We start from the raw sequence: 21,741 nt of genomic DNA, 5'->3' as shown, positions 1-21,741 counted from the left end.
CAGCCTTTTTCTTCTCACCCCAAGGAGCCTGCACCCCTCCTCCTGCCCCTTCCACAGCTCTCTTTCAAATTTTTTTTCTTCCTAAAGAATTAGAGCCGATTAGCCACGTCATTAATTCTTCAATTTGACGGCTGATATAGCAGGACCTGAAACACATTGCTGACCTCAGAGCATGGAGACCCCGTTCCTTAGCATATTGACGATGAGAGAAGTTAATTAAAATTCCACAGAGCGGAGGTGTCGGCTAACCTATAAACCTGTCGCTGTTCGGAACAAATCATTCTAGCAATCCTCAGAAAAAGGGAAGGAAAGAGCAGCAGGGAGTAGAGAGGCCTAAGTGTGTGGGAGCCAAGGGTGGAAAATGGAGCTGTTGGGCTCTGGCCCCTCCTCAGTTTCTTCCTAATGCTGCCCCCTTTAAAGCCAATTAGCCAAGCTCAGGTGTCTGTGGGCTGGATATGTATAAGGGCGGGAAGTGACAGGTGGGCTGGTGACTTCATCTTGGTGCTTACCTGAGGACTTATGCTGGCTTCAGTAGATGGGTGGGCTGGGGTGCAACTGGTGGTGGAGGGATGCTCTTCAGGCTGGGGATGGCCCATGTGCTTCCTGCACGTGGATTTAGGCCAAAGACATGTACAGGCTCCCCAGCATCCCCATCTTCGTATTCCTCTACTCCTGCCACCTCCTCTGGAGTGTGTTAGGCTACCTGTTAACAGGATAGAGCGTGGTAGCTGTTATGATGTTGATAAGAGAGGTTGAGGACAGAGTCTGCCTTTGTCACTAAGCAGTTTTGATCACAATAAACTGACTTTGGGTTTTGTTTTTGTTTTTTTGGCCACAACTCGGCAGCTGGATTTGAGGAAAAGTCTAGCTTCTTAATATTACTAGCTCTGCTCTATAACCACCACTGCTACCAGCAGCCAACATTTATTAGTCATGGGTTCTATGCCAGACCCTCTGCCAAGTCCTTGATAGGCCCTATCTTTGAAAACCGAGGTCTCATGTTTTCCTTACATTCTCATTAAGAGTCTTCTTGGTGTCCTTACATCTTGTCTTCCTGGTGTGCTTTCTTGCCCTGGGATGATTCCTTCACTCACTATTGAAATGAACTTTTCCCCAGGTCCACAAATGATGTTTTGGACTATTTTAAAAAGTAGTTTGCTTTTGGGATATTGTTGTTGTACTAAATGACTACAGTATATGTTGGTATTCTCTCTGCTGCTTTTTGTCTTACCCCCAAAATATATTGGGGTAGGGATTTTTCATCTTAGCATTAGATCCATTTCTTCTTACTGTGTCAGTGAATCTGAATCTTTCAGTAAACTCATTCATTTTCCCAATCTGGAAAGACATTGCCTCCTAGGTGGAGGGCCTGCTCTGGGAATCTGGAATTCTTTGCCACTGGCAGAGTAGCTTTGGGTAAATGCTTGAAGCCATGGTTTCCTCATTTGTTAAATATGAATACCATTTCTTTCATAATCCTTACTAGGTTATTGTGAAGATGATCTGAAATAATGAATGTGAAAATACTCTACAAAGCTTAAAGGGCTAGAGTCTTGTGTCAGCCAGAATATCTCCGGCCTGGTAAAGCGTTTGTTTAGCGGCTTTGACTGCTCTTGTGTCTCATCCTTCCCTCAGTCTTCTCCTGGCCCTCATGGAGTCACCCTGCTCTTTTGCAGTCTTCTTAAGGTGAGGACTCAGCAGGAATCTCTTTCCTCTCCTTTTCTCCTGTTGGGTTCTTGCCCTCCATGGCTGCCTTCTGTTCCCTTCCCGGCCACCTTTCCTGTTGAGTGTAGTCGTCAGTGTCACTCATGTAATGTGGCCATGAACCCCGTGTGAGGAGCATGTGAGCAGCAGCCGTCCTCCAGGGCAGGTGCTCCTCACCTGCCTGACAATGACTCATTCCCCCACTGCTTCTTCATGTAGTGGGAAGGAACCTGGTCATTTGGGAGACACAGCACATCTCATTCTCTTTCTTCTATTTAAAATAACTTGTCAGAGCTATTCATCATGTTTATCTTTGATGCTGGGACTTATCTGCCTTCTTTTCCTGTGTGTGTACTTAGAAACTTGTAGTATGAAATGTGAAACCTCAAGCCCTAGGCTTAATTTGAGGTGTTCATGACTGAGAGAAAGCAGGTATTCTGTCCTGTGTCCAAATGTCAACGTCTCCTTCCTTTCTTGACCTTGAGTTCTTGATTTGTAAACACTCTTGGAGGATGATATTTAATACCAGTCATGTGCTTAGAGCCATGTTTAGGTACTCAAAAAACACAGAAGGAAAGCCAGCAGGCTTCAAGGTGGTAGGCAAGGACCTTTCCCTCTTCCTCCTGCATGCCCTTCTTGTACCAACATCTAATAACATCTTCTTGCACCAACACTAATGACTCTGTTTTTAGGATTTGTGACTTATAGATGCAGCCCTCTTCCAGTAGAGGAGGCCTAGTCTGAGGCTGTGTGATGAGTACAAAGAGGACAGGTTGAGATGGAACAGAAGTGAGATGCTGGAGTTTGGAAGGGCACATGTCTGGGTGTAATTGTGGGGCCCAGCTGGTCTCAGGATGTATCTCCTGAGGTCACATGGAGTTCTGATCTCTTTTCCATGAGTATCACAGAAAAGCAGAGTTTTTAAAATGTGCAGTACATTATATTGCTATTAAAAGATTATTTCTAGCTGAATAAAGTTAGTAAATACTCAGAGTAGGGAAATGAGTAACTGTTAATGACTTGATTTCATCCCTTCTACTTTCCATCCTTTTTTTTTCACTCCCTTTCCTCTATGTGCCCTGTGTACAGATTGAACACTTGCTGTGGGGTGACTCTCCCAAGGATCTTACTCAATGGTGGGGAAAGATGGGGACACAACCTCGATAGTTGCTTGACAATAATAAGTGCCTGAAACTAGTGTGTCTTGGTTGAGGAAGAGAGAGGGGCATTCCCTTCCTGGCAGATGGAGAAATTGAGGCTCAGGGAAGGGTGAGTGTGGGATAGGGCTGAAGAGGCTCAGGTCTCCAGCCTATTGCCACATGCTGTAGTGCTCAGGGAGGGCCATGAGGCAGGCCTCTGGGTCACTGCATTGTCTTCACCCACCAGAATCTTGCACAGTAGCTGTGGCCCTTGAAAGGCTCAGTGGGGACCTGGGAACATTCCACTTCTGGAGGCTAGAGTTGCGATAGAGAGGGGAAGGGGAGGAAGGCGGTATGCAATTAAGGCTAAGCTCACTCACGTAGCTGTGAATGCTTACCCCATCCCAGGAGTGCCAGTGCACATAGATCTTCAGTGCACCCTTGCAAGCTGGCTGGGAGGGGCCCTGGTGGTGAAATGAGTCTGGAGCCCTATCGCCCTGTTTGCCTAGGAGGGGAAGAGACAGGCATCCACAGCTCCTCCTTCCTCTGCAGACACCATATTTATTACTCTCCAAGAAAACGGAGATGCTCAGCAGAATTCTTTCCCCATCTCCAAACAACTCTTGCTATCATGTGAGTGAGTGTGGTCAGGAAGGCTTCCCAGGACACTTGGGTTTTAATCCCTTCTCTCTTGTTTCTGTCATTAGGGAAACATATGAGTGGTATAGGCGTAGAAACTTGACATAGCTGTGTTATTTAATATACAATATAATTTTGTGTAACTTTGCTCACTGTGGTGGCCTGTTTGTTTTTGGGGGGATTAGTCCAAGTCTGCATGAAATGTACCGATTGAAATTTGTAAAGTGAGTTGTGGCCTCTGGGGGCTTTTGATGGAGGAGCTGCCCCTTCTTGCTTCATTTCTCCCAGAGGTGAGGGAGAGTCTGGAAGGAAAGCCATTACTGTGTACTGTTCGGTAAGGGGGTGGATTTCTGTGGAGAGTGGGTGTTTGTTCCCAGTGGCTACAGAGTTTACTGTGTGTTGTGTGTGTGGCAGACACATTCACCAGCCTGTTGAAATACGCCCTTCTTTAGTGAAAGGTAATTGCATCTGGAGTTTTCTCTGACAGAGAGGTTTGAAAGATTGGGAAAAAAAAGGCAGCCAACTTTCAGTTTAGATTCTTTTGGTTCCCAGTGGTTCAACAATCCTTTGGCCCTAGGCTTCCTAACTCACTCAGTGCTTTTAGGGGAAGACAAATCAAAAGTAAATGTTGTGTCCCTGAGTTTTGCTTTTGCTAGTTGGTGATAAAGAGTTGGTCCCAAAGGGGATCCCTAACCTTGATAACCTGAAGAAAGACTGATGGATGACTTCGTTGTGTTTCACACTGTAGCTGATCATCCTTATGGTTTGGCCCACAGCTTTCAAGATCTGTCTTTTCCCCCTTCCCAGGGTCAGGGGCTTGCTCAGGAAAGGGCACCTTCTGTCAGCAAGGAGGGGCTCAGGATCCCCCTTTGCCAGGCTGAAGAGCGTACCAGAGGGAGTCTCCTACAAGTGTGCCCTGGATGAGAATGTCAGGGACACAAAGACCGTGTGGGCCTGGCATGGCTGGAAGGGGTAGCAGGGTGTCTGGAGAAAGACGGGAACTCTCTGTGACGCTTGGTGGGCCCACTGGTCCAGCCCAAGATGACCTAATATTGGAAAGAGATCGGCATAGGGAAACAACTGAATCAGAGTCTGGTCCTGCTGAATCTCAGGGCAGTGCCCGCCACCCTAGAGTTCATTGCCTGTGTTAAGCCAAGCCACTCCGACAGACATATCCATCAGTAGCATGGATGAAATGCCACAGGGGTGGGTTTCACTTCCTCATGAACCTGGATTTCTGCCACTACCCAGGGCATATTGGGCACAGAGAAACTCATGTGCTGAGCTGCTGGCCTGAGACCAGCAACCCAACCAGCCCTGGCTGGCCCAGACCCCATTTGTGGGAGCTACTCCTTCCCTGGCCAGGAAGGTTGGCTCAGTTGTGAAGAACTGACTGAAATGAAACACTGCAACTAGAAGCAGAGGCTGCTGCAGAAAGTGGGGTGCTGTGGGTACCGGGCCGGTACATTGAGACCCTACCCCTGCTACAGATACATTTCCATCCCTCAGTCTCACTGTTTCCATTCTTTCTTTCTCTGCTCTATCTCTGTTGCTGTCTCTCTCTTCCTGTCCTGATCGCTCTTTCTCTCTCCAGATACTTCTTAAGCATTGTAGCATGCTAGACCCTGGGGAAACAACAGTGAACTAGACAGCATAGTCTGATGGAGACACCGACCAGTCAAACTTAGCAAAGATGGTGTGCCAAGGTCTAAGATGGGGAGCACAGCACGTGGGACGGATCAGGGTCTTCCTCCACTACTGCTGCCTGCACCTCCCAGCTCCAGCCCCTACCTGTACCACTATTGCTTCTACCCTTCCTGCATCAGGAAGAAAGATGGCAATTTTCCTTCCTTAGCTGCGGCTGACTTTTCTGGGTTATGTGTGCAATGTGCCTCTGTTTTTCCACCTTTGATCAGTGTTCTGCCAACAGATAATTTAGCAATCACATCCCAAGGTGGAAGCACGGAGTTAATTTTAAAATTAGTTGGTTTTTTTTCTTACTCTTTAAACTTCAGTGGGTGATGAGGCAGAGAGGGAGGCGGGAGGGGGAACGGGAGCCATAAATCCTGGGGCTGGTGTTGCTGTTCTCTGAGCAGCCGGGAACCCTCTGATGTCCCCACAGCACTTTCATTAACATTTAAATTAAGGGTTTGTTTTCCAGTCTGTTTTACAGGCAGGGACCTTTCATGGCCCGTCAAATGCAGAGTTCTCCCCCACCCCAACCCCCTTGCAAGCAAGTTGTAATTGTAGCCACTGCTCTATCCTAACTCTGGGTTGCAGCCGGGAGTTCAAAGGGAATTCCTAGAGATGGAGCTCTGGAGGTACAAGGTGTAACAGTCAGGATGTGGGTGTTTCTCTTCAAATGAAGGCGCTGTGTAGGAGCTCTTTCTCCTATCTGACCTGTGCTTTTTCTCTGCTCTTTTAAGGGACACACACTTCAATCTGACTTGGACCCCTCCCATCCTTCCTTCCCTGGGGCATGAGGCAGGTGGAAAAGAGTGCATCCATCCGAGTGGCCTCTCCTTATATCACAAGTTGGGGCCTGGGACAGATTGTTCTAAGACACAGATCTTCAGGCTTCCTCCTTTTGATTTTTTTTTTTTTTTTGAGTCTCAAGAATACTTTCTCCTACCCCAGTAGACTTAAGAAGCAACAATATAAAGCAAATTGCCTTCTGAGGAGAATGTATAATATGGTCTATTGGTCTCGAAAAGGATGCTCTAGCATGAACAGACATGTGTACACACATCACACATAGTCACTAGCTGTATGTGAACATGTGTTTGAAATAGTGTCCTGATTTAGATCATTTAAGGAAACTGTTCTGTGAGGTCTTGGCATTCAGAGGAAACTCTCCTGCATCCTCACAGGGTGAATTTACTTATGTCTAAGCTTCCTTCACATGGGCATATTGGTAGCATTTGCGGGTGTTTTGAAAAGAAATCCCTGATCTGTTCTCCCTCCCTCCTGTTGGTCTATAAATGATGAGAATGTGCCCCAAACATGAAGCATCTCATTAGTTCATAACTTCTGAGGGCTTAGTTCTCTCACCGCTGGTCTCGAGCTAAATAGTCTCCCTAGATAGTGGTGAGAGGGGCATTGAAGTCTTTCTCTTCAGAGGTTGAGAATTTTCTTTCTCTTGGAGCCTTGACTTCACTCCTTGAGTCTCTACATCTCTCTTCCTTCTTGCACTAACTTGAACTGCCTGTGACTTACCTGTGGGACTGAAGATGGCTAAGTGTCTGGCCTGCCTGTTCCAGGTAGTGTAGTCAGCAGGTGGATACCTTCATGCCCTGGAGTCTTGCCTGAGGGAATGAGGGGGGTGCCAGGGTGACCCCTGTGCAGGTGCTGCTGGGCTCAGATTGCAGCCTAGTGTCCAGGCCCCTCCTGGTGGTGATTAATCTGGGACACGGGCCGGCAGAGGCCCAGCCAGGGCAGCTTTGGTCCCTCACTGTGAAGACCTTTGGCTCGGAGACTGAACTGATCTCTGTAGCCTGCTTCGGCTTGAGTTTGATCTGTCAAGGCTAAAGAGGAACCTGATGGTAGGGCGGAAACTTCTAGCCCTTGTCTGACTTATAGCAGTGATCCGTTTCAGTGGTCTTGTCATGATAACACTCGTATATTTAAGATTTCCCCACCTGTTAGCTGCAACACTCAGATCAGTCAAAAGAGGGATCTTCATGAAATAACCTGTTCTTTTAGTTTTTTGAGCCGATGGAGCTCACTCTTGTAAGTAGACTAGGGGGTGGAGTGAGCTTTGCACTGGGCCTGAGTGAAAAAGGCAATGATGGGAGTGTGGCTGGATTAGTAATGTGTTTTTGTATGTTGGGGGGTCATGTCAGAAGTGGAAGGATTACCCCATCCTCCTATAATTATTCATAGGTGGCTCTCAGGCCATTTGGGGCAAATTTCAGTACATAAATTTGGAGTCAAGACTTAAGTTCCTGTTTTCCTTTTCATTTTAAAGCAAATTTTTTGAAAAGATGTCTTCTCCCCATCACTTTTCCATCTACCAGAGTCCTGGTCCCTGGGACTTCCAGGTGGCAGTCCACATAGTCAGTTGTATTTCTTTCCCTCTCTGAATTCAGGACAGTCCCATGTGACTCTCCTTGGTCATGGGCTTAAGACCCAAGAACAGGAATTCTGCTGTCCATGACAGTTTCCAGCATCTGTGAGTCTCTTGAGTTTCATTATTAGAATGAGCTTCATTATTAGAGCCCCCTTTGGGGGGTTAGGAGCCTGGAACTTAAGAACTGGAATATTTTCCTCACACCATCAAGGAAGAGAATAGACATCCCTGTGTACCACTAGCAGTGAGATATGTTGACAGCATTGATGTGGAAAACTGGCTATAAAGATTCTATGATTCATGGAGTTCCCTGGCAGTGCAGTGGTTAGGGCTCCCCTGCTTCCACTGCAGGGAGTGGGGGTTCGATCCCTGGTTGAGGAAGTAAGATCTCACTTGACAAGCAGTGTGGCCAAAGAGGTAAAAAAAAAAAAAAAAGATGCTATGATTCAAAAAGATCTGTGCTGATTCTGAATTTTGCTGGGCTGAATTTCTACATAGGATAACAATGAAGGATGCACTTAACACCTCAGCAAGCCAACAAATATTTTTGCTTTTCCTTCACACTGTTACTAAAAGATCTCAGTTGTGTGGAATGGATATCTGCTAATCCTTGTACCTCTAGTAGTTTCTTAAGCAGGACTTTTTCGAAGTTTCAGATTGTGAACTTTTGGGAGCAGGAACTTTATTTCCTGTTTTATATAAGTTATAAGCCTTGTACTACAGACAACACCCCTGTGCTTCTGGGGTGCTCTGTTAAGCTGACTACCCAAGATCCTTGCCCCCTTTCCCAGCTAGTTCTTGCTCCTCTCTCTGGCCAGGGCATTTTCATAGGGGGTAGCTTGTGTCACTGTCTGTGGTGCTGGTCAGATAGGCTTGGCTCAGGCAGAAGGTGCTGGCAAGGGAGGGAGGAAGGAGGGGAGTACGCACATGCAGGAGCCCTGGTAATTGCAAAGGGAATATTAGTCCAAGAGCTGCTGGCCCAGGAAATTGCTTTCTGCGGAAGCTTTCCTTTTTCATAGTTTGCAATGCAAATTTAAAACATGAATGGGGCACAAAAACGTATAGGAGGGGCAGGTAGGGTGCCAGTTGGGATGTGATAACATCCAGAATCTTCAGCAAGGCCTTAATTTGCAAGAGAATTTCAATATTGAGAGAGAAGCTTTTAGAAGATTAAAATAACTATAAATCATATTTTCTTGTGATTTCCCTCCTCCCGCCACACCTTTTCCATGTTATTGTATTCAGACTTGTCTCTAGCCCGGCTCAGTTGCACTGCTGTCTCCTCCTCTGCACCGTCTGATAGCAAAACCATAATCCAGCTTCTCGAACAATGGTCATAGTGGTCACGGTGGAGTATTAATATTTTGATTTTCACAGGATACTGGAAGCAGCAGTCCTATCTAAAGTTGGTGCACTTTAGGCAGTGTGCACACCAGTCCTGGAGCACAAAAAAGCACACCTAGAGCTGGCCTGCTCTGAGAAGGCGTGAAAGTCAAGGCTCTGATCCTTTTAATACCAGGGGTAAGCTTGGTGAAGCAGAACATGGGGCCCCCAGGCCTTGTTCTTTTCTTGATTTTCCATGCTTAGTCTGTCCTATCTAGAGAGGTGTGACTTTTGGCTTCAGGATGGAGATATTTATGTCTATGTTACTTCTTGATGCTTCAGTGGTGCTAGAGGTGGGGATAGGCAGGGCATTATGCTAGCAAAGTGTGAAGCTTCATACTGGCTTCTTTCTAGGAACTGAGCTAGACAGGAAGACAAAAAGAGAGGCTGGAAGGCAGTGTGGAGGATAAGCTTTCCAAGTATAAATATTTGCTAGTAGCAGAGGCCACTGTGCACCCGTGAGAGTTGCTTCTCTTCCTTTGTGTGTGGCCTGTTGCACATGTGACGTGTGTTGATTGAACAGAGCGAGAAGGAAAAGCTGAGACCTGCATGGTAAAGTGAAATGGACCCCTTTCTGCTTGAGGCCACCAGGAATGGCTATCTCTTCTTTCTGTGTTGATTGGGAAATTTTGATAGAGATTATCTTGAGTCTGGCCCTGGATGAGTCCTGTAGTGCCTGATCAAAACTCTATGGAGTCTCAGAAGCACTGTTTGCATATAGGACGCTGTCCAGGTTTACTCAGCCATTGCTGAGCACATGCTCCTCACCCTGAACTCACTGCTCTGTGGCCTGCTGGGGCTGTAGAGGGGCCTAGCTCAGAGCATATAACCCCTGTCTCCGTTTCTCCTGAGGGCTCTGCTCCTGCAGAATGCTTTTCCTGTTATTTTTTGCTTTGTTGCAGTGATAGCATTAGCTTTCCTGGCCAAGCCTGGGCCCTTTCCTCTTGGGCCTGAATGAGAGACCAGGTGAGGGACTAGAGTTGGGGTACTGTTGTAAATGACCCAAGAGAAGAGAAGGGTCGGCTGGGCATGAAGGTGAGATTTGTAACATTTGGCGAGAAAGAGGGACACACGGGTTAAAGTGTTTGAAGCACTCTACTTTTCCTGGCCAGTCTGAGTCTCCATACTATCCAGGGCAAGCTGTAGTTGAGAATAAAAACAAAAAATTAGCACAAAAATAGATTATTGAAAGGATTCTTTACTTATTAGAAATTTGTGGCCAAGAAAATCGTTCTTTGCCGGCTGGTAATGGCAGGTCTAGGGTTAAGGAGAGGAAAAGTTAGTTTTAAAATTACATTAGTTTGGGGACTTCTTGGCAGTCCAGTAGTTAAGACTGTGTACCTCCAGTGCCGGGGGTGTGGGTTCTATTGCTGGTCAGGAAACTACGGTTCCACGTGCTATGTGGTATGGCCAAAGAAAAAGAAAAAAAAATACATTAGTTTGGCAATATCAAAATAAAAATGTGGATACTTTTACATAAATTCCACTTCTTGCAATTTATCCTAAGGCAATAATCAAACAAGTATGCAAGACGTATACAAAAAGATTTATATTATAATGAGCCTAATAGAAAAAAACAAGTGGATTCTTTACCGTCTGAGTCACCAGGGAAGCCCAGAAAAAACATAAATTGCATTTAAATGTCTGTTTCAGTATCAGGTAACAGTAGAGAGAATCCTTCCTTTTCCCCTTACACAGTTACTTAAATTAAGGATGCATGGACCTGTGTTTATTATTTTAAACAGTTTTATTGAAGTATAATTTACATACCATAAAGTTCACCCATTTTAAGTGTATAGTTCCATGAGTTTTAGCAAATTTATAGAGTTGTGCAACCACAGTCAGCTTAGAATATTTCCATCTCCCTGGAAATGTCCTTCCTTGCATTTACTTTTGCAGTATTAAACATGGTTTCATACCTGGGACCTTTTGTGGGAAAAGAAATGTTAAGATACTGAATATTTAAAAAAAAACAAAAAAACAGTATAATATATATGGGGCTTCCCTGGTGCCTCAGCTGGTAAAGAATCCACCTGCAATGCGGGAGACCTGGGTTTGATCCCTGGATTGAGAAGATCCCCTGGAGAAGGGAATGGCTACCCACTCCAGTATTCTGGCCCAGTGTTCCATGGACTGTATAGTCCATAGGGTCCCAAAGGGTTGGACACAACTGAGTGACTTCCACTTTCACTTTCAGTATATATTTGGAATTTAGAAAGATGGTAATGATGATCCTATATGCAAGACAGCAAGAGAGACATAAATGTAAAGAACAGACTTTTGGATATGAGAGAATAGCACTGAAGCATGTATATTACCATATGTAAAATAGATGACCAGTGCAAATTCAGTGCATGAAGCAGGGCCCCAAAGCTGGTGCTCTGGGACAACCCAGAGGGATGGAGTGGGGAGGGAAGTGGGAGCGGGGTTCAGGATGGTGGGATACATGTACACCCATGGCTGATTCATGTTGATGTATGGCAGAAATCACCACAATATTGTAAAGTAATTAGCCTCCATTTTAAATAAATTAATTAAAAAAAAAGACACTGTAAACTTGGAACTGCTTCTCTATGTAATGCATATCACTGAGTTGTCCACCTTGTAGATGTATCAAGAATACTGCCATGTGCAAGGATACATGGGGAACATGAAGCACAAGAGACAGTTTTTACTATCCAGGAATCTATATTCCAGTTGGAAAAACAATGCATGTACTCAGCAGCTTATTCCAGTATATATGTAGTGTGAGTGCCATCAACTGTCAAGGTTATTGATAGGAAATCAGAGGAAAGCAGGAGCTTTTTTGTTAAATCAGGAGAGCTTCCTGGATGACATGCAGTTTGAAGTGGAACTTAACCAATGACTCTATTAAACGGCAGAAGGGAACTTGAGGCAAGGGGAGTGGTATGAGCAAAGACATACTCAGGAATGGGGAATGTCATTGTAAGTTTGAGGGGTTCAGAGCAGACAAGTTTGGCTGGCTAGGGTGCAGGATTTGTGTAAAGGAGTAGTGGGTAGTATGGCTGGAGGGGAGCTTTGGGGCCTGGTTTTGGAGGCTTTGAAGAGCAGGGTTTAACTTTAAGCTGAGGATAATAGGGAGCCATGAAAGGTTTTTGGCCAGATTGAAGCAGTTAAATGATTAATGTAGTGGTACAGTATATATAGGATGGGGCTTCCCAGCTGGCTCAGTGGTAATGAATCCACCTGCCAGTGCAAGAGACATGGGTTCGATCCCTAGGTCAGGAAGATCTCCTGGAAGAGAAAATGGCAACCCACTCCAGTATTCTTGCCTGGGAAATCCCATGGACAGAGGAACCTGGTGGGCTATACAGTTCATGGGGTCGCAAAGAGTCAGTCGGGACTTAGTGACTAAACAACAACAGTGTATAGGATACTCTGGAGTGGGGGAGACTGAGGCTGTTTGAGTACTTTCTGGGAGTGCACTTTGTGAGAAGTGAGGGGCTGGTTTCCTGAGGACACTGGGAAGACACCCTTGGATTCAAGAGAAACAGGAAAAACTCTGTAGGTGGTCATGACTGCTTGTGGGAGAAAGACCTGCAGGAGGACCTGATGGCAGGAGGGGGCCAGGGCTTTGAGAAGATGGAGTTCCGTTTGAGCCAGAGAAGGGATAGTCAGTAGCCTTGGCCAGAGACAGCCAGGAGTGGTGGCCTGGAGCTCAGACACAGGGTTAAGATGTGGGAGGATTCAGCATGGAGACAGAAATTGAAATCACAGGAGGGATTAGCACCAAAAGGGGAACTAAGAGTTACAGACAGCTGGGCAGGAGGAGACCAAGAAGCAAAAGCTCTGCTCATGGAGGCAGGTGGAAAAGTAGGAGCAGAGGGAGGAGGAGAGGGACAAGGCATCCCCAAGAGTAGATGCTAGGCACCGGCAGGTTTGGGGGCAACTTTTGTAAATACTCCATACCTTATTTGTGATGCCGCCTCCCTATTCTAAGTGACAGAAGAGAGAGAAGAGGAAAAGGCATAACTTGATATTGATTGATGGAGATTTGCAAGCAGTTTATTCTCCTTGCTTGATTTAAGCCTTTTGTAGTTTTCATCCCACAAAAAGTCCTAAGTTTTGCTTTCTCTCAAGTTCTTTCCTTCAGTTCCTGTTCTGTTCTCTATTGTTCTACCCTATGGTTATGTTTTTTCCTCAAGGGTTGCCTACTTTGGGCATGGTAATATTTTTTACCTCATTTCACAAAATCGCTCAGTGTAAGCTGAGTTTTGGGACGGTCAGCAACTGAGCTGGTGATGCTGAGTGACATTGTGAGAGAGTATCCTTCATCCCAGTTTTTTCTCCATGTGTAGTAGTATTCTGGGCAAAGCAAGAGAGGCTGATTTGGAGAAAGAAGAAAGCCAGTCGACCACTTGGCCATTTGGAGAGATTTGGCATTAGAGCCATGGGGACTGCCCAGGCTCTGGTCTTGCTTGGGCAGCTACGCCTGTCCAAAAACTTTTTCTTTAAAGAGAATTAAATAGAAACTTTCAAATCCTCCTTGGGTTTTTGAGGGTAGTAATTCCAGGGGCTTGTCAGTTGTGTTTGAAGCTAGTGGTGAAAAGAGCGGAGTGAGGAGAAGCGAGGGGGTGGAGATGGGAAGCTGAGTAGGAATCAGAGAGAGAAATTTTATTGAGGGAGAGTTTGCTGGGTTTATGGGAGGGAATCTCTCCCCTCCTCCCCAGTCGGGTTTGAAAGGGCCGGTGAATCTTTGATTAGGTGCAGGTCAAAAGAATTTACACATTGTGACCTTAATAACTAGAGGTGATTGGCAGGCGGGCTGTTGGGAGGGGGCTGCGGGCCCCTTTCATCTCACTTAGCACAGAGGAGAAACAATGGGCCAGCCGATTTTCCTTGTTGTCTCTTGTTTGAAAAGGTCTGGTGTCTCTACTAGGTACCTGTGACATGGGGGTCTTGATTGGGGTCTCATAAAGGCCCCTGTCAGTGTGTCCAAAGGCCAAGAATACAAAAGCAAGCAGTGGGTGGGGGTCTCAGCTGACCACTGAAGAAGGGAGGGGAGGGCCCGGGAGTCAGTGGAGGGAGAAGCAACCCCCGAGGGGAGCCCTTATAGAAGGAGGGGAGGAGGGGGTAGAGAAGGGCCATTTTTGTCCCTAACTCATCAAGCACATCTGCAGAATTGTCCAAGCTGCTGCCTCCCAGTTTCAAAAGAAAAAAATGATCGTTTGATAAACCGTCTCCGATTCACCACTTTCTCACAAGGGTGGGAGACCCAGCCCTGACCTCTGTATGATTTCACATCAGGACCAGGCTTTCTTTCCCCCACCCCCAAATTGCTAGAGAAACTTTGAAATGTATCCTGTGGCTTTCTCTCTCCCTTCTTCAAGCGCCCCCCCTGCCCCAGCCCCCATTTCCCACCGTCTCCACCCCACTGGCCTCTGTTTTCTCCCTGGGTGCTCCGGAGTGTAGGCGAGTAATTAGTCCCCTCTTTCTGGGGCACAATGAAGCCAGGGTGTTTGGTGGGCCCCTTCCCACCGCTTGCAGGGCCGGGGGCCTAGGGGGAAGAACCAGGTGGCATGTGCAGTGTGTTCCAAGCCTGTACAATCGCGGGGGCACAGGGCTGGGGGCTCAGGGACTAGTGTGCTCCTGCTTCTTGAAGGAATGTGCAGAGGCGCACGCATTAATGGTCCCCACACAATACTTGCATTTTTTTTTTCCAGGCAGAGGCATCTTCCCCGTGAAAAGGCCACCGAACCTGGAGCCCAGGCGGGCGCTCAGGCTGCCGCGATGCGTTCTTTCCCACCCTGCGCTTAGTCACTTGGAGCTAACATGGGAGACCAACAGGCCGCGTCTCCCGAGAGCCCGATCTTTGTATCCGATGTGTGCTCCCCCTCTGCCCTGTCAGTTTTGTGTGTTCATGGAGTGTTGATTTTAATGCGGGCCTGTGTTGGGCTGGGAGGCCAGGCTGGCGGGGGCTTGGGTCTTTGTCTTGCAGGGCCTCCTCTTCTTGGAGGGTCTTGGGCCCCGGAGGCTAGTGGCAGATTTGGGACGTAGGGTGAGATGCCAGCTCTGGCTGGCAGAGGATTCCCCCATCCATGTGTCTGTCACAGACCACCGTGGGGTGCCTGGAAAACAAGAGTACCGCGGGATGCTCAGGCACACGCTTGCTTGCCTTCTCCCCCACCCCCAAGGGGGGGTGGTTAGTTCTACCATGTAAGGCTGCCAGCTTGAAGTGAGTTATACCCCCCTTGTGACTGAGCCTGGCAGAAGCACAGATTGTGAGTCTCAGGGAGCCAGGGCAGGGCCATTCCTCAGGGGTCAGAGGAGGTGGAGTCAAGCAGAGGGTTGCTCAGAGAGCACCAGGCTGCTGCAGATGATGACCCAGCAATTGGGAAGGGTCAGGGGCGAAGAGGACTGGGCAGAAAAGAGGCAAAGTGTCTGGAGGAGCATCGACATATCTCAAATGCTCATCTTCAGCAGTTAAGGGGAGAGTCCCTAGAAACCAAGGACAAAATGGAGGCATTTTCTCCAGTGAGAGGACCTGGGGCCCCATCACAGGTAGACCCCCTAGGGTTGGTCCACCAGGATGTCTTTGGTCTTTACCATTTGCCTCACTGAGTATAGCCAAGTGCCGGGAGCTGGGGGAGAAGGTATTTACCCATTCTGGGCTCCTCACCTGGCTGGATGCCTATGCATTTGAAGAGAGGAGACTCTGGGAGCTCAGCCTGGTTATGGCCTGCTGTACTTCTGGGGAGAGGGAAACCTTGGGGTACCTTTGAGTCAGGGAGCTGGTGGGGAAGGACCTGTCCACCCCACACCCATGGCCAAGCCATGGTCCTGGCATCTCGTATGGCCCTAAGGGTGTGGCCTTCATCTTAGGAGTCAAGTTTTTAGAAGGGGACAGTGTCCTCACTTTCCATATGATCAGAAGGCAGAGATGTGGGCTGGCCACTGAGATGTGGTGGCCCTGGAGAGGCATCCTGCCAAGGTTCCCGAGCACAGGGACTCCTCTGTGCTACTGTTGGCAACCCATCGAACTGTCTCGGGGATTGGTGCCAGACATACGCCAGGCCTGATGAGGGGAAAGAAGCTGGAGCTCCAAGGCCTTGAGGGGCCTGAGTCCCAACGGGGCCCATCACTAAGGAGCTTTGGGTTACTCCATGGTAAAACATTTCTTTCATTGAGAAACAGACACTCACAGCAATACCCACCCCCTCTCTTTTCCTTTAACTCTTCTTTTCTCTTAATTTACCCAAATGCTGTTCCTCCCTTCCTTTCTCTTCTACTTTGAGGACAGCTCATAAAGAGCCTGAAGGAGACAGATTGTGTGTATGGATGTGATGATGAAGGGAAGGGGTGTTAGAGATGGTCGGACTGGGGCTCCATGGTTACAGAAAACACAGTCACTTCCCCCAGGTTGTCCTGCCAGGGCGGCACCAACAGATCATAACCTTTAAATGCAAACTCGATGGAGGAGAGAGATGGAAGCATGGAAACAAATTAGATATATCTATAGGGGGTGTTCAGTTGGAGAAAATGAGCATTTCTTACTAATTGGAGCACAGGGCATTTCATTATTAAGTTTCATTATAAAGGGAAGAGTTGCAGCAGGCCTCTTTGGGGATTCCCTGGGCTGTTTTTTCCCCTTTAAAAAGTATAATTGTATTTAGGTTGGAGGAAGAGGCAAGAATTGCTCTTAATAACTTTGTAGAGTGCCTGGAATTTCAAGCAGAGTTTGGAGCGAGGTGGAGGGAGAGATGGACCAGTGAAGGTTGCTCAGAGTCCTCCCTCATTCCTTGACAACATAAGGCGAAAAAGCCCTGGTCGGGGTGGGGACCTCAGTTCTGGAATTAAGACTGAAGAATTTGGAATGACAAGAAAAATGTTGATCAGAAACCCTGCTGTCCTGGGAGACCTGATATTTGATTATCTTAACTTTTGCATTAAAATTACAAAATGGCCGAATACAGATGCAGTGCAATGGTTTAACATAACTGCTGTTCCCTAGAAAGCATAGCCCCTTCCCCTGTGGGGCCAGGGAAGGAGTGGGTTGGGCTTTGCTGGCCTTTAACTGGGCCTGGTTTGATGCACAGTAACTTCTGTCTAGGCAGGTCCTCCGTGGTCCATAGAGGATTTTCTGAGTCAGTCAGATCAGCTTGGCCTTAAAGTTCCGACTCCTTTTCCTACTGCTGCTTCCCCAGGGCTCTTGTCCAAAGTATAGTCAGTCCCCAAGAAAACTCTGGTCTAGGGTGCTTATTAAAGACACACCTTGTCTAGGTTCTGGGTAGTCAATCAGATTATCTGGTGTTCAGTGTTCTTAGGGAAGCTGAGAAAAGGTATTGTTGGTCATGGGAGAGTTTTTCGCAATGGCTGGGGTCCTAAGAGCAGGAGTACAAAAGTTTCGTTTAGAATCAATGCTGCTTGTGAGTTCATCAAAGGACCAGAGTTTTTGCTTTCTCCCATTCAAACCATCTTTTGCTTTTAATCTACAGGTTTCTGCCTAAACCCAACCTCCCTGAGGTTCCTGGGACTTTAAATACACAGGATGTCTCCCTGTGGTGGGTAGACCTGATCCCTTTCTCCAGGTGACTGGATAATTTATGAGCTCATTGAGCACCTGTAGGAGGCAGCTTATTTTTATCTTCTCTCCCCTCCCTTTTTTCCTTATTCCACCCCACAAAACGGGAAAAGTTTCCCTCTGTGTACTTTCCACTTTTCCAAAGAAAATGAGAGGAGGTGATCAGAGAAATCAATTAGCCCTTAATGAAAATGAACTGAATAGTAGATAGCCAGTGCTGGGTTTTTAATTTAGGGGCACAGGTCCGGTGCCCTTCTCTCTGCAGCGCTGTGTGTATGCCCCTGCCACCTGGCTCTGAGCCTGTGCATCTGTAAAGTGTGTGTCAGGGTGTCAGGCAGGTTCCTTGGTCTTGGGGTGCCCCTACCCGCAAGCACAAACCACCTGAGATGATCCACAGGGAACCATCTGCCTTAACCTTCATTACTTTGTGTTGATGTCACTGCTTCTCCTGGGTCAGAGTCACCTCAAGAAGACAGCTCAGCATAAGTGAGTGTATATTTATGTGGATTCTGGTTTTAAAACTTTATTTTTGTCTGCCCTGGATCTTCATTGCTACTCATAGGCTTCCTCTAGTTGCGATGAGTGTGGGCTACTCTCTAGTTGCTGTGTGGTGGCTTCTCTTGTTGCAGAGCGTGCGCTCAGTAGTTAGAGGCACATGGGCTTAGTCGCTACACGACTTGTGGGATCTTCTCAGACCAGGGATGGAACCTATGTCCCCTGAATTGGCAAGTGGATTCTTATCCACTGTACCACCAGGAAAATCCTATGTGGATTCTTCAAGCCACTGGGTTTCATCATTTTCTCTTCCCTAGAGCGTTGAGGAGAAGCTCTGGACCTAGTTACTGAGTTTCTGGCAATCACTGTGTTTCCTGAAGTTTTAATTTTTTTGTTCAGGTTATCTTTTGCCCAATCTTTTTCTTGGGACTTTCCTTCTCTGTGAATTTTCCTTCTGTTGATGGTGGAGTGCAAGGAAATGCTGTTTTTTGGAAGAAGATGTGTGCTTCTCAAGCAAGTCACAGTAGGTGCTTGTGGTCGTGTGGGAGAACATGGCTTGAGCACAGAAGAGGCAGGAGCTGTTGAGGTATCAGAGGCCCAGGACTGTACTGGTAGCAGCTGACCCGAGGATTTCAAGCAGCCTCATCAAAAGGGTCTAGACTCCTTGGCTGTTCCACAGAAGGAATAAGGAAGGGGAAGGGAAATGGATTCTCTCGAAACCTTTGACTTGAGACTCCCTCAAGTCAGCAGCAGCCAATAGTACCCCATACGTGGCACAGGTTCCATGTAGCAATGAAAGTCTGAAGTGAGGTGGGTCATCCAGCCAGTAACTCTGGAACCCATACTTCTGTCAAGTGTGTTTGCAAATCTGTGTCATGTCTTTGTATTCGTCTGAAAGGTTTTTGTCCCATCCCAAGTAGCCTAGTGGGAAAGAGGAAACTTCAAATCAAATGAGCTTTTTAGAATCCTAATGTTTTTCCACAGAGAAGAAGCCATAGTTTTTATAGATTATGATTTCAAAAATGCATGGAAAAAACATGCCACCAGAAAGAAAGCTGTTCCAAAGCAAGAGTTGGGCATGTGGTGTGAGTGGGTTGAGCCAAACTTCAGGAATTGGATGGGATAGCAGGCAGCGACTTGGGGAGGGGATTCCCAGGCCCAGTGTCTCCTCAAACTCCTGTGTGAAAAACTCTCCTTTGTTGAAGACCCAGTGAGAACAGTCCCTCCCTTCTAGGCCGTAGGATCAAGGAAGGCCTAGAGTCAGGGCTCTGGGGCCAGGTGGAAGGGAGCCAGCAGAGGCAGAATGACCTGTGAATGAGGGCTCCTTTCCTGGAAATAATGAAGGAAGCAGATAAGTTCAGGTCCCCATTGGAATCTTGAAATCTCCTGTGTCCATATCCCAGGCTTGGGACCAGGAGGACATCACTCTTAGGAATAAGTGGGCTCTGCAGTCGCTGGTGTCATACCTTCACTTGGAAAGCCACGTATACCCTTGATTAGCAGGACTGCATGGGTGTTTGTGGACCTGGGGAGCTCAAAGTCCCCGAGTTTTGTAGTGGGGTTGACTGAAGCCATGCTTGTGCCCCAACCCTAACCGTGCCCAACCAGAAGGTAGAAAACATCCCTCCTAGCCTCTTGGACGGAGAAGGCAATGGCAAGCCACTCCAGTACTCTTGCCTAGAAAATCCCATGGATGGAGGAGCCTGGTAGGCTGCAGTCCGTGGGGTTGCTAAGGGTCGGACACGACTGAGCGACTTCACTTTCACTTTTCACTTTCCACTTTTACACATTGGAGAAGGAAATGGCAACCCACTCCAGTGTTCTTGCCTGGAGAATCCCAGGGACAGGGGAGCCTGGTGGTCTTCCGTCTATGGGGTCACACAGAGTCGGACACGACTGAAGTGACTTAGCAGCAGCAGCCTCTTGGAACCACCTCTCACTCGACTGGGACTTCAAGTCTCAGAAGAGGGATAATATGAATTAGGTGCTGTGGGATCACTGTTGGCTATTCATGATCTGAATTCTGGGTTTGAAATTAATTGGATGGTAGAAACAACTTCTTTCTATTATTTTTTAAAACCATGTAAATACCCCCAAACCAAGTTAAAAAACCCCCAAACCTTTCATCCTTCTCCTTCTCCCTGTGTCTTTATTTGCTGGGTAGTGAAAAGCGCTTTCCCCACCCTCCTTTGGGTTGCCATGCTGAACAAAGTGAGAAACCCAGGGAAGGAGGCAGCTGGTGCCAAAGCGGCTAGCTGACCTGCTCCCCGCAACAACCACCGCCACACACACCCTGCAGCCCTGCATCGCCTGGCCTGCCCCGGCCGTCTCACTGTCTGGGCTGCAGCCCAGACAAGCAAAGGCGCCTTGACCAACAACAAGCCCCAGCTTTGTTGGACCTGTGGGGGAAATGCTTTCTGGAGCTCAGGGATCTCCTCTGAGAACCACCTGTGCCTCCCGGCCTCCTGCCTGGCCTGGGCCTTCTGGCACAGGGGCCCCTGCATTCCAGCCAGGAGGCTGGTGGTAGAGAGTGAGGGGGAGCGAGGGAGAGGCTAAGGGGGCTGTGGTCAGTTTGAGGGTGCACAAATTCCAGTCCTTCCCTTTAAGGCCCCTGGTTGGCTCAAGGTCCCCTGCTGCCCTGGCCAGGTTAAATTTGTCCTGTCTGTCATCAGCATTGACAGTAGCTTTCTGGGGTAGTCTGCAGGACAGGGACAGGGAACCAGAAGTCTCTCTTCTTACCCAGCCTCTGGTTCTTCTGGATGGAAACGATACAGATTCCTTTCATTAGGCCATTTCTGGATCAGGAGTCCCCAGTGCCTCTGTAATGCCTAGCCGATGATGGCCATAATGATGAGGATGACTGACATGATTGCCAGCTGAAATGCCATAGGCTTCAGCAGTATGTGAACCGTGAACTTCCAGATGTTAAAGCAGAGGAACCAGAGATCAAATTGCCAACATCCTCTGGATCATGGAGAAAGCAAGAGAGTTCCAGAAAAACATCTGCTTCATTGACTATGCCAAGGCCTTTGACTGTGTGGATCACAATAAACTGTGGAGAATTCTGAAAGAGATGGGAATACCAGACCACTTGACCTGCCTCTTGAGAAACCTGTATGCAGGTCAGCAAGCAACAGTTAGAACTGGACATGGAACAGCAGACTGGTTCCAAATAGGAAAAGGAGTACATCAAGGTTGTATATTGTCACCCTGCTTATTTAACTTATATGCAGAGTACATCATGAGGAACGCTGGGCTGGAAGAAGCATAAGCTGGAATCAAGATTGCCAGGAGAAATATCAATAACCTCAGATATGCTGATGACACCACCCTTATGGCAGAAAGTGAAGAGGAACTTAAAAGCCTCTTGATGAAAGTGAAAGAGGAGAGTGAAAAGGTTGGCTTGAAGCTCAACATTCAGAAAACAAAGATCATGGCATGTGGTCCCATCACTTCATGGGAAATAGATGGGGAAACAGTGGAAACAGTGTCAGACTTTATTTTTCTGGGCTCCAAAATCACTGTGGATGCTGATTGCAGCCATGAAATTAAAAGACTCTTACTCCTTGGAAGGAAAGTTATGACCAACCTAGATAGTATATTAAAAAGCAGAGACATTACTTTGCCAACAAAGGTCTGTCTAGTCAAGGCTATGGTTTTTCCAGTGGTCATGTATGGATGTGAGAGTTGGACTGTGAAGAAAGCTGATTGCCGAAGAATTGATGCTTTTGACTGTGGTGTTGGAGGAGATTCTGAGAGTCCCTTGGACT

The 21,741-nt window shown here is 47.4% G+C and overlaps 1 protein-coding gene across 4 annotated transcripts in view; it reads left to right on the top strand.

Moving 5' to 3' along the window:
• The window catches only part of FBXW4 (F-box and WD repeat domain containing 4), a 108,916-nt gene that overhangs the window by 29,657 nt on the left and 57,518 nt on the right, over positions 1-21,741 (top strand). The gene's annotated exons all lie outside the window — the stretch shown is intronic.

This window comes from Moschus berezovskii, chromosome 12 (genome assembly GCF_049115385.1).
Source record: "Moschus berezovskii isolate FMDL1 chromosome 12, NW_MosBer_1.0, whole genome shotgun sequence".
Classification (NCBI taxonomy): domain Eukaryota; kingdom Metazoa; phylum Chordata; class Mammalia; order Artiodactyla; family Moschidae; genus Moschus; species Moschus berezovskii.
This window is presented reverse-complemented; position numbering and strand designations above follow the sequence as displayed.